Source organism: Schistocerca cancellata, chromosome 3, assembly GCF_023864275.1.
Source record: "Schistocerca cancellata isolate TAMUIC-IGC-003103 chromosome 3, iqSchCanc2.1, whole genome shotgun sequence".
NCBI classification, from domain to species: Eukaryota; Metazoa; Arthropoda; class Insecta; order Orthoptera; family Acrididae; genus Schistocerca; species Schistocerca cancellata.
Window position 1 is genome coordinate 735,540,377 of NC_064628.1, and position 14,425 is coordinate 735,554,801.

Below are 14,425 nucleotides of genomic sequence, written 5' to 3' on the forward strand. Positions count from 1 at the left end.
TACACTCTGTTAGCAGAAGTGCCTGTGACTTTCAGAATAACATGCTTATCGGATCTCCCGTCAGTTCTTCGTCAGTGTGTTGTTGAGTCTGTTCTACATACTGGTATTCTAATCGGCCGTAAGCACAAAAAAATTTTCCATCCGCGCCTCCCCAGTCCTGCCATCCAATCACAGTACTGTTGTTTTAGTGATATTCTTGACAGATTCTACGAGTAGGATGTAATTAAACTATATACTATCTGATTAGTAAATAAATCATCCTGATGAATGTCATTTGTTAAACGAACTGAAACATTAGTCTAAAAATCTATATGCGAATGCTGTCATAAAATTCGAAATATTTTGTTGAAGATGACAATGATCCCGGAAACAAAGATTTACACAAATGATTGAACTGTTAACTACGCGTTGTTTAGAGAGTTATATGAAACAGTCCGTTATAAATCAAGAAAAGTTTCTAACCGCCCAATACTGCTGGAGACAATTCGTGTTACCTGTAGAGTAACATGTTTAATCATTAGAAAAGGCTTTCCTGTAGCAGCTCAGGTGTGATTCTATAGTTATCTTCAAGGAAACAGGTGAACGTTAGCATTTCTTAGTTACGTGTAATTAGGTTGACTCTCTCAGTAGGTAACTTCCCTCTCGCAGCCATACACTCTGTAATTCAGAGACCGCTGTGGCAGAAGGTAATTATCCGTTTCTGGAACGACAAACTTGCACAGAGAACGACGAGGAAGTGCTGGAAGTTCTAGTCCACTGCAGTACAAGCCCCTTAATTAGGACGTAATTAATGTGGTCGCCAACACGTTAGAGTAACAACTGATTTTCACTGCCACACGACAGGAAATTCTCCATGTATTCACCTTGAGAAGGTGTTTCTTCCACTGTTGTGGTTATATCTACCTATTCTGCAAAGTAATGTAATCATCAAAAACACATTGAGTCTTGTGTAATACACAAGAGTCTAGATGTGCAGCATAATTTTAGAACATGGCATATTAACATTACCTTTTACCTTCATCTGGCTAGAATTGGAAACCTGAAATGCACCAAAGACAAATTGTCGATCATGGTCGTTTTTGTGGTACAGATGTTATGATGTGGGGAGGCATCATGCTGCATGGGTGTAGTGACCACCAAATCTGTGAACACTTAACGCTCACGATCAACGCTTTTGAGACTGTGTACTTCTTACCATGGCGCATGATTTCAGTCAATGTGTGGCCACCTCAGAGACTGCACAGAAGGAGAACGAGAGGGTATTTGGCGAATGAACTAGACTGCGTTTCCCCCCACTTCAATCCCATCCAGCACGTATGGGATGCGTTCGGGGGATGTATTGCAGCTTGAGCACGTTACAGAACACACATTACCGTCCATGATGATTACGCACTCTTCCAAGAATCACATCCCACCTTTTGCAACGTCCAGAGAAATATTCATAAATAAATTTGACTCCAGTGTACAGCACATCTGTTTTACCAGAGATGACGTGTCAATGGTCTCATTTGTACTAAGATTGGAGTACACGTGAGCTGCCTGTTTGCTTCCACTGCCCTGAGTGGAATGCTTAAGTTTCAATTAATGTTCTCCAACCTACATTCTTCGATAGTTGTTGTCCCCAGCACAGAAAACTGCACGTATGTCGTGAATCCGTTATCTTGAGGCTGTAATAAACTCTTAGCGAGGACCTGATATTTTAGAAATAGTTATGTTTCCGTTCAGTCTCTCTTTACGTGATGGCAGGCTGGGGCTAAGCCATGTCTCCGCAATAGCCTTTCTTCCAGGAGTGCCAGTTCTGCAAGGCTCGCAGGAGAGCTTCTGTGAAGATTGGAAGTAAAGCTGTAAGTAAAGTACTGGCAGATGTAAAGCTGTGAGGACGGTGCGTAGGTTGTGCTGGGGTAGCTCAGATGCTGCCGGCATGGCAGAGGTCAGAGGTCAGAGGTCCGATTGTCTTCTGTAATAAAAAAAACTGGGTAAAGGAATCAATGATCAACTTGAACGGATGGCATGTGACGTCCGCCCAAAAAGAAGGTGGTAGAGCACCTGCATGCGAAAGGCAAAGGCCCCGAGTTCGAGTCTCGGTCCAGCACTTAGTTTCATATCGGCGCACAGTCCGCTGCAGAGTGAAAAATTTCATTTTGGAACATGAGTTTCCTTATAGAGTCTCTCAACTGACACCTACCGTTGCAGACATGTCTGTCCTCCCACACATCGAACCAGCTAAATATTACAGCCGGAACACTTCGCGCGCCATCCAAGTTAGGCGCGATCTCAAAATCACCGAAGTGCTCCGCCTGCTTTTTCGTTTAGCAATTGTTTATTATTCTGGTGGTTATTCATACTTGTCAAATAATAGAATGATAGCACGCTGTTGAGGTATGCTTTAACATGAATGCAAGTGAATACGCTGTTTAGTTTCTCTAATGTTGGTAGAAGAAGTGTCGTTGTGGCGCGTTACTTCAGAAAGCAGCAACCAATCACGGAGAAGGGCCACAATTTAGGCTGCCTTTGTCGCGATACCCGTATAAAAAAAAAGAAAAAGAAAAAAAACCATCTGTAATTAGTACGTCACACCACATTACGTCATTTTCCCACTGCTGCCTCCTCATATGCTCCAGAATGAGCTTCTAGTGCCTGAATACGATGGCTGTAAAGCCACAACTGTTTCAGGTGTAATTATAGTTTTTGAATAAAAGAATCATTTAGGCTCATTGCGTATTTCTTTGAGTTTTCTGTTGCATTACACTGCAGCAGTTCTTTGTATGTATGGCAGAAATTTCATAGAGCCATCTCACACGGGATGTGTTTCTCACCGCGGAACGTACCAGACGTCGGGTCCATCGTGGTTGCTGCACGCCCTGAAACGACCTGCTGCATCTCACGGCACGTGCTCCTCACCGTCATTTGAAACCTCAGCCTTCTGCTACATCAGATGCGTAAGTCACAGATCTTCTTTACGAAATGGACTCTCGTAAAATAGCTGCATTAACTTTGTTAGAGATTGTCGAAGAAAAGGGGACGAAATCGCGAGGAAGTTCCTGGATTTGTCGATGGCTGGAACAGCGAATTATCCTGCACAGTTGTCTCAAATACATATCTGTATAAATAATACTTCAGCTTCACAGAATTTTTATCCTGCTTACCATTTTAAATTGAATACAATTAATGTGTGGTGTCCAGCACCAGTTCATGCATTAATAATATCGCATTCTCCATATTGCATTGATTAAAATCAATGTGAAGTAACGTATTTCATTACATAGATTTCAGGATCGAAGTTCGTTTCGTAATTTCATTTGAATAAAAGGGAAGATTTTTTTTTTCGAAACTGCTCACCATCACTGAGAAAGATATTTTTTGACAAAACGCTAACATGGGTCAGTCGATAAAACCAAGACATAAGTATATACATATTCCACTCTAAGTTGCATAAGAGTAAAAAGTTCCCTTATGTAACTTCTGTTTACTTTCGGACGTAGACTGGCTGTTAGGGTAAGATTTTTGGCCACTGGATAAACATTCAAGTCATTGGCATTTGCAGCCAAAATTGCAGGAGGTACGGTATTTTTAATAAATAATATCGAACACTGTAGTTAATAATTCTATTACATTATTAAGGAACACCCAAAATACTTTAGGAAACAAAAAGCGGGAAAAAGGCTGCAAGAAAGTGCATGCAGTCGTGACACCTGTCGTTTCACCGCCCACGACACTGTCAAGTGAGCTACGACTTCAACATCGGAGCCAGGTCTGCGTATATGGTATACACTGAGTAGGGAGTGTATCTACAACTTCATTATTTGATGTTCAATTATGACAAAGTATAATAAAATGATGCGCTTGCCGTAAAATTCTAACGGTATACTTCCACAGCACAACGTAGAGGAAGCCTTTATCTACCTATATGTAATTATATCTCACTTCATTATGACAAATCATAGCTAAAATGACGCGTTTTCTTGGAATCCTCAATTCGCAGGTACTGTGAAATAGCTTATATTCAGACCAGGTAATTTTAGATAGAGAAAATGAACTACATACGTAGTTTAACTTACTACAATATTTCGGCTGCGCAGTTCAGCGTGGGAGCTAAAAACGCCGAATCTCATTTGCCGCGAGGAAAAAATCTGACATACCATATTCTTCATTTCACGCTCTGCAATGTAGTGGAATGTAGAATTTCGCACTGTGACGTCAATAGTTCCTCGACCACCTGCGTTTTCATGTTTCGTGAGAGGACGCCTTTATTTAGCAGGGACACTTCATCCTGAAGATACTAAGGTGTTGCATTGAGCAGCTTATAGTAGATCATTTGCTGAAGTCATAATCGTCAAATATGTAATGTAATGCTAGCTGTGCGACATAAGATCGGTTCAACGATGATAGAATTTGGGAGATCTGATTATACATGTTTTGCCAAGAAATGCTAGACACCTCGAGATAATTCTCTGTTCAACGCGGTTTGAAAAACAAGAATAAATACTCCCATGTTTATGCACATCGTCCATAGAGTCACTTTCCATCACCAACATCTACTTCATTAACTGAAAACGTACGCACCAGAATGACAATACTTGTTATTAAGAATAGTGGATACGCTTTGGGAAACGAACCGCTCGATGAAATTTGTAATGTAACTTTTATCTGAGATAAAAGTATCGTCTTATAATATCTGTTAATGAAATATCGCCATACGGAAGGTTACACTTAAAAAAGGGAATAAGGTTCAGCAACGTCGAAGTAAGAAATACTATTTCAATTTAAAACATATTACTGGTTCAAAACAGCATAAACATAGTAGCAAAAGACGTCTGAGCATTACAAAGATGCATGAAATACAAGTCGGACATACCCTCATCAGTGAAATTAATCCCAAACGCGGCACGAAGTAAATCGAACAGTAAACCGAAATGAAGTAAAGAGTGAGTGAAGTAACTGCATAATGTTTCGGATTAAATGACCAAAGTTCGATTTTGCTAGCAGGTTAGCGTCTACTGACTTCACAAGGCACAAAAAGTTTGCAACAGCGCCTAGAAAGTATGTTCATCTTTGCAGTTTATAGCCTATTCAAACCACACGAATTAGTGAAAAACTTAACCACGGAATTCCTCATAAATGATTTTATAGAATGACCTTGTACATGTACAATCCGTTTGGATAAGCACAATAAGTAGGGGAATCTCACCAACACTGCAAACAACTGGTCACCACATTTAACACAAGTCATCCATCTGAAAATCGCAAAACAGCAGAGAGTAGCTTGAAAAGCTCCAATCCCACGTGTTGGCCTACATCCCAAACATGGTGACTGTAATTGACTTTCACAAACATCTGCAATCACTGGCTCACGAGATAAAGTCAAAATCATATATACTATTCCTCAACGGTGTTTTTTTTTTCGGTACGCCCTATATTCCGTATTACTTAATTTAAAATTTAAGTTATTGTACTCTTTAAAAAGTCTATTTTGAAAATATACTTACCAATAACATTGTAGAAGGTGCCATGTTCCGACAATCTCTTTGACTAAGATGCAGAACAGCTGTGGCAGTTGATTGAAATTTTTACGCAAGTGCAGTCCACCACGCGATTTCGGTCGTCCAAGTCGGTATAAAAAATTTAGAAGGCGCTATCTATTGAAAAACTAATTTTACTATTATGCGTAGCTGTGGCTTGAGTTATTTACTTTCTTTAAGTAAGCGTTGTGTTCTACGCGAAGTAACTCTAATGCACCAATGCTGATCATTACAGTTAAACGCCGTTTACTTTTATAACTTCATTTATTTAACCTTCAATAACGTCATTACTCTACAGTATTTGGAATGTGTGTTACATAATCATTCGTTATGTTTGACTCATTTAATTTCAAAAGAAAGATCTCCCTCACACACTCATTCTGTTCATTCTGTTAAATGAAGATAAAGTAGTTTCAGTAGAAGATTTAGACTCTTCAGTTTGTGCAGATATTCCAAATAAATGAACAAACCTTGTACCTTTTGAAGTTATCCAGGAATACATAGGACCCGGATTTGGCAGTACTATTTATTCAGACACACCACGCATGCAACAAATAAATTTTCCAAAAAAATTACCGAAAATATTTTCGGAAAGAAACTAATTCTAGTTCTAATGGCTATCTTCCTTACAGACGACACAATAACAGCGTTACAATAACAGTTCGATCATTTGTCATTGATAATCGGTAGAGCGTACGACACTGCAGGTTTCTCCGTAGAAAATATCTGTCTCATATCAGTTTCGAACCTTGTTCTTCAATGACATCTGTTTAATATCTGTAGAAATAAGTGTTTAGGATATGTGTTTAGGATATGAAGGTCAACAACAACTTATCATTGACGAAACGGTCATTTACTTCAGCTGTCGTTATGTGAGTCCACCAGAGGCTATATGGCGATTGAACGAGCGCCGATTCTTACACCGATTTTATACGATCGAGAGACTGCCTGTCCATGCCTGTCCACTTAGCGGAAAAAAAAATCATTGTGTACCTGCAAGCTGTATATTAAGCTGCCACGAACGTTTATAGAGACTCAAAACTGACGGTATTTTTTTCTAATTGTGCCTGTATGATACTACCACGAGCAAGTACCGTCACCACAAAATTCCAGAATGTTTTGTGTGATCAACCAACAATAGATTATTCGCAAGAAAAGCACCAAGTGTTTTGGACACATCTATATTGTCCATCCAGCCAATGTGAAAGAAATTACCTCCAAGCAATACGTCTGAAAGTCAAAGGACCACAGTCATTACACGATGTAACCTCTGATGGTGAAATACCGTGGAATTCTTTCCATCAAACTGTAGAAAAATTACATTCAGTCGTTAATGACACCGGTTGGAAAGAATGTTCGGAGGAGGCTGCCGACACCAAATGACAACCCAGTTGAGATGGCTTCTCGCTATCATCTGTATATTCTGTTCTCCTGCCAATATACATATACATGGGACTTGAGCTACATTTCAAGACATACATTCCGAGAGACATCACACCCCACCTAAAGCCTACAACCTCACACTGCTAAAATCTGGGAATTTTTTTAACTACCATGACAAATCTTGTCAGCATTTAAACCTGCCGACCTTTCTTGTGATGGTCGCGCAACACACAACATACTCCTACAGCGTGGAGGAAGAATGTACGAACGGCAAGACAGCTTACGAAAAGCTAAACGAACAAATGAAGTCAAATGCTGAGGAATTCTTACTTTCAGTAAGAAATAAGATTCCAAATTTGTACTCAGTGACGGACCTGAAATCTGCGGAAAAATATTTATCTACAATACTTTGTATCACATAGGTCTATCATAAGGTTAAAACGAGGTTTTTTCAACATTTGCATGAACATGGATTGATGCCATCTCCTACCAGGGGAACGACCATCATACTCTGTTTTCAAACCATCTGTACCCAACTTGAGCACATAGGTCTCATCGATTAGAACTCGCGCCAGGATGAACAGCCTCTAAGTGACTCTGATATAATTTATTGAGATGATATAGCAGTGGCTTCCAAAGACGAGCTAATCGTTGTCGTCCGATTTTTACAGGTCATAATTAATAATAATATCCCGTATGTAGGATAAGTAACTCTGTCTGGTGGAAATTTCCATCAGCCGTCGGTAGGCACGTCATCAGAAATGTCGTTGTAAAAGCTAAAGTTAAACGATCAGTCTTATCCCCTCATGTTAAAAATCATAAGTTGTCTCAAACTATGAGGCCAAATGGTGATCCGGTTTCCACTGAACGTTAACTTAAACTGGGTAACGGCAATTTAGGGCCTCAAGGAGATTACTTCAATAAAGCGATTAAAATTCCTAAACATTATTTGTATAATTACGATAGTTTTATTACCGCCATGTCACATAAATTAATGAACAAAATTTTTCGCAGTTATATGTCAAGAAATTATGAGTGGACAACACTTAATGAATTCGTCATTTCTAGTTTTTTCCTGGATAATCATAGGTTTACTGCAGTTCTGATTCTGACCAGCGACTAATGTGCCCACAGAGTTCTTGAACTCTTTAAATGTGTCAGGTTTATCACCTCATCAATACCTTTTAAAGAAAATGATGATATTAAGTTGATTAGAGTTTCTAACGATGATCATGTAGTTACTAATGGTGTAAGGCAAGAGGTAAGTCATTTAAGCAAGTCACTTTATCAAGCGATAAAGCTGTAGTGATTATCGTTTGATATTGAATATCGTTAGATTTTTTTTTTCCTTAGTGTCCAAAGCTTTATCGATTGATAATTATTTTATACTTGACATGTTAGTACTGTTTCTTTCTTGTACTGTTAGTCCGTAATTAGACTTTTATACCAAAAAATTCCCATAATTTTGTACCTACGTTCAAAAATGGCTCTGAGCACTACGCGACTTAACTTCTGAGGTCATCAGTCGCCTAGAACATAGAACTAATTAAACCTAACTAACCTAAGGACATCACACACACCCATGCCCGAGGCAGGATTCGAACCTGCGACCGTAGCGGCCGCTCGGCTCCAGACTGTAGCGTCTAGAACCGCACGGCCACTCCGGCCGGCGTGTACTTACGTTATACGCCAGTTTGACTGTCTAATTTCTGATAAAGGCACTCACAGAAGTACCGAAACCAGGTCAAAAGACTTAATTTTTGCTACTGAGGGCTACAATTGCTTTAATTTAAGTTTTAGGAGTATCTATTTGACATAAAACACAGTCATGAATGTGCAAGATCTTGAGTTAAATAGTCCGCATCAGAAATGGCATGTGCTCTGCGTACTAGAGTCATAAGGATGTAATTGGTTTTAAATTTCAAATGGTGGATGGCACATGTACATACTCTTCCTGTATGATATTACATTTCCTTTACAGTTGTTACTTCCCAATATGGAACATCCAAACGAAGCTTCTGAAACTATGCTCCCTCCCTCTCTGTCTATCTCTCTCTCTCTTATATATATATATATATATATATATATATATATATATATATATATATATATATATATTGCAACCTGACTATCAGTGCTCTTTTAGATGCAATGTGTAATATTTCGACATTTCGTTAGTTTACTGCAGATCATCTTATTTCTCAGACTATTTATATTGTCTAGTCATAAGAAGTGTAAAATGTATTAACCTTAGGATCAAAATCTTACTCATTTAGTGAAAATTCAATAGCTATGTTAAACTGTTGGATGATTAAGCGTACTCTGTGTGTGACGTGTTACAAATGTGCCAGCCTTCATATACCTGTTGTTGTTGTTGTGGTCTTCAGTCCTGAGACTGGTTTGATGCAGCTCTCCATGCTACTCTATCCTGTGCAAGCTTCTTCATCTCCCAGTACCTACTGCAGCCTACATCCTTCTGAATCTGCTTAGTGTATTCATCTCTTGGTCTCCCTATACGACTTTTACCCTCCACACTGCCCTCCAATGCTAAATTTGTGATCCCTTGATGCCTCAAAACATGTCCTACCAACCGATCCCTTCTTCTAGTCAAGTTGTGCCACAAACTTCTCTTCTCCCCAATCCTATTCAATACCTCCTCATTAGTTACGTGATCTACCCACCTTATCTTCAGCATTCTTCTGTAGCACCACATTTCGAAAGCTTCTATTCTCTTCTTGTCCAAACTAGTTATCGTCCATGTTTCACTTCCATACATGGCTACACTCCACACAAATACTTTCAGAAATGACTTCCTGACACTTAAATCTATACTCGATGTTAACAAATTTCTCTTCTTCAGAAATGCTTTCCTTGCCATTGCCAGTCTACATTTTATATCCTCTCTACTTCGACCATCATCGGTTATTTTACTCCCTAAATAGCAAAACTCCTTTACTACTTTAAGTGTATCATTTCCTAATCTAATTCCCTCAGCATCACCCGACTTAATTTGACTACATTCCATTATCCTTGTTTTGCTTTTGTTGATGTTCATCTTATATCCTCCTTTCAAGACACTGTCCATTCCATTCAACTGCTCTTCCAAGTCCTTTGCTGTCTCTGACAGAATTACAATGTCATCGGCGAACCTCAAAGTTTTTACTTCTACTTCATATACCTATAATTAGCAAATATGTAACAAGTACAGTGAAAAATGCATCTGTAGCTCACAGAGAGAAACGAACCACATTACTTCGCAACGTTACCTTAGTGACACAGAGGACTGCTTCATCAGGTATAGGTTCAGTTAATTTCTGAATACGTGTGATTTTGCTGTTGTGTGTCATAACTGTTAAAAATGAATACTGTAAATAATTCTCCTACTCCCATAGAAACAAATTAAGAATGGCTAGTACGAGTACATATTTTTATCCTGGTTCACTGCAACAGGGGTGTCTGTACGATTAAATATACTTGACATGAGATAGCGGTAGTTGTGTAGATTTGTGTTTCAGCATAAACACACTTTGGCTCCTAAATATGTTATTCCTATGCTGTTGGCATAGTTCCAAATTATGCACACATGATTAAAAAAGCAAAGAAATGTTAACTGGAAAATATCTCAGAATAGTAAACACAATCAATAAAAGAAATAGATTCTGATATCATTTCTGAAATATTTACTCTGGCTTCCATTTCAGTTACATCTCTCATATAATTTATTTTAATGACATAATGTTTTTAGCGATAGAGGTTAGTTCAGGTTAGATGAAAGTTACTGTTCAATAAATAATCTCATGTCTGTGTCACATGCTGTAACACTGCGGCTCATTTGTAGTATAGACGGTATAGAATTGATGGAAAGCTGTGCAATAAACACGAACTTTGATTTGATAATGACTGTACGTCTAAGGAACGTATGTGATTGAAGTTATGAAGTTTTTAAGATGCAATCAACATGTACTCTGAAAATCATACATTTATCCACAGGAGCCCAAAGTGTAATGCTAAATTTAACTGTCTTATGAGTAACCCAGTCGAGGAGTGCACCTGCATTACCCCAGCCTATTTGTTTTATAGTGAAACAGAGAAACACCAGTAGGAAATAAACTATGATAAATTACGCCCTTATTGTGATACCGTAGTTTCTCCTGGACTGTTTACGTCATCGACATCTGCCGAAATTTCGAGATGAGCACACCATGCAATTTGCAAGGCATAATTGCAGCTAATAAGCACTGAGCAAATGAATTTTAAAAGCTCAGTTTGCGGGGAAACTCAAGAAAGGTAACACGCACGCGAAGGCACGCACACACACACACACACACACACACACACACACACACACACAAACACACATTGTAAGCATTAGCGACATCACACAAACCAAAGACGCAGAATTTAAAACAGAAAGAGTGCCATCTCAGTATTTACGATTACTTAATACTCACGGAGATTCTGGCATTGTCTCCACTCCCAGCCATTGGGATAGTGTTACTAAGAAAGCAAGTTCTGCGTGGAATCCTGCTCTCTCTCCTTTGTCAAAAATCAGAGGGACAGTATTACTGCTGTCTCGCCTGTTGATTATTTATTTCGCTGTCAGTAAATTCCGATGCCGGTAATGTTTGGTTTTTTGTGATGGCGCTAGTGTTTCCTTTCCACAGTGCTTATTTGATGCAGTTGCACCTTGAAAATGGCAGTGTGTGTTCCTGTCGAAATAGTGGGGGTTGTCGACGACATCGTTTGGCTGCATTCTCGTAGTTATTAGTTTTTTAATAATATTTTCATCAAACTTCAAATTTACAGATTGGGTTGTTACATTTCTGTTGTTCACTATAATTTCAGAGGGCTCAGTGATAAGAACAATCTACTTAAATTCACAACATCAACAAATTACAAAAGGAATTGTGTATCAGTGACATTTCAAGGATTACGTATTGAGGATGGCATACCCTAGCAGCAAGAGGATTACCTCCTGACGTTTGTTGGCGCATATTATGTTTTTACAGGAGTAAACTTTCAAAGTGGATAGGCCTACACTGATCCTTTTCTTTATAAGCTCACAGAAAGTGTCTTGGCCTATTTCGTAATGATATAACGTCACCTTTTGGCGACGTATCATAAATCCACTGCCATGCAGAAAGAGAACAGACTAAATTTGAAACTTTATACAATGTATTGTCTATGCTTACGTCATAGTTGTTGCTAATAAGCAAGATACATAGTAATAAAGTGGCAAACAGCATTTCTATTGTAATCACCATTATGGTATACTGTTATAAGATCTAAATTACAAACCAGCCGCGGTGACCGAGCGGTCCTACGCGCTTCAGTCCGGAACCGCGCGACTTCTACTGTCGCAGGATCGAATCCTGCCTCGGGCATGGATGTGTGTGATGTCGTTAGATTAGTTATGTTTAAGTAGTTCTAAGTTCTAGGGGACTGTTGACCTCATAGTGCTCAGAGCCATTTGACCCATTTCTTAATTGCAACGTTTTTTTGTGGCGAGACATTTCATTTTATGCACGATTTTAACTAACATCATTCTACAAACGACAGGGACAACTAATGCTGCTAATCTCCTGGCCATGAATCATCGTGTTAATGTTTGTACGGCAATAGTAATAAAAAGAACTGCTAGAGATCTAATTTAACTAGATTCTTCCAGGATAGTATAACTTTCAGATCGTCCCCAGACTGACCCATTGTCAAACTTACATAAATAAAAACTTGTCTTTCTTCTGATTTGCATGTATTTTGATGAACAGTGTCATTACGCCACAGCACACAGGTGTGACATTTTAAGTTACTGAGAAACAGTGAAAATTAAAAAAGAAACTTATCACTGCAAAGTTAGTCACATTTACAATGTGTTTTCAACACTCGTGTGAAGAATGTGGCCTTATAGTATAACAGCAACAGAGTGAACAGATTTTGTTCAAGGCATCAAATATGAACTGAATACTGTAAATGCGTAAATATAACGAAAAATATTTGAGGAAGTCTTCTACGTAGATGAAAACTGATATCTGTAGGACGACATCACACTTTTTCTTCGTGGTAACTGTTTTCCGTGCTGTGAGTGTAAGAGTAACACTGTAACGAATGGCGAAGTCAGACTATTCAACTGTAATGTCATGGTAAATGTAGTTAGTGTAGATATGTTAACGTTACGACATAATGCACACAAACTGATTAAAATCACACTTTCCATCTGTATTACTCGCTTTCGTGAGCAGTACAATATGAACTTTGGTGCCTATGTGATGATTGAAACAAGAAGTTACAAATAAAGAAAATATTTTAACGCAGCAGATATGAAATTATACGTTGATAAATAAACCCAAAACATTTCAGACATGCGCAGATGAGAGATGATGTTCCTACCACAACAGTGTTATAGTACTGCTGCAGTGATGATACTAATGCGTTGACTGGAGATCACCCAACTGAAGCTATGGGCAGAGCAGTACTCCCTCAAAAATGGCTCTGAGCACTATGGGACTCAACTGCTGTGGTTATAAGTCCCCTAGAACTTAGAACTACTTAAACCTAACTAACCTAACGACAGCACACAACACCCAGCCATCACGAGGCAGAGAAAATCCCTGACCCCGCCGGGGATCGAACCCGGGAACCCGGGCGTGGGAAGCGAGAACGCTACCGCACGACCACGAGATGCGGGCAGCAGTACTCCCTTATCATATAACAGTAAGTACTGAAACTAAGGTATAATGAAAATGATATAGACTAGAATAATGGTAACACGAACTGGACACATCGAGCATTTTCCTCGTAGTAGTTTCCAGTTGTATGAACTACGCATTCAGGTATGCTGCGCACATTCAATACAGGGGACAGAGATGGTTCCAAACTTCCTTACGTATGCTGCGCTAGTTCATGCGTATGATGCACCAACATCTGAGTCTCACATTTTGCGTGCATCGTGAAAGTCACAAAGATCTGCTACTTCACAGCGCACTCCTCTGGAGCGTCGTTTGTTTCACAGTACGAGTAAAACTCGGAGGGGGTGCCAGACAGCAACAAAATATATTAATCATTGGTAATGTTGATTGTTGCCGACTTACGTGGTGGGCCTTAATCAAAATGATATTTCATCAGTTTTGATTTACAATTAAAGGATTTTGTGAAATTCTCTGCTTTTTTTTAACAATATTAAACCTTAGTGGAAATATTTTGTTACGTTAATGAACGTTACACTCTCTGAATCTTAAAACATGATCATGGAATAAATTTTTTCATATTAATTTCCCCGGCTAGTCAGTTCACTTTAAACCAAAAATCTTTAGTTCTTATTTACAATTGCGGCCCACACATGCGCGAGAGTATTTTTTCTTACCTCCGTTAACCATTACATTGTAGTCGGAGTCCTCGCTCTGGCTATCGGCTGTTGTACTGAAAATAAGAATCTTAAAGCTACGTATTTTCAGCAACGTCTGGCGGCTGTGGACAGAAATGTGTATTATGTTAATAGCGGTCGAGTTTATAGCTTCCACTAATAT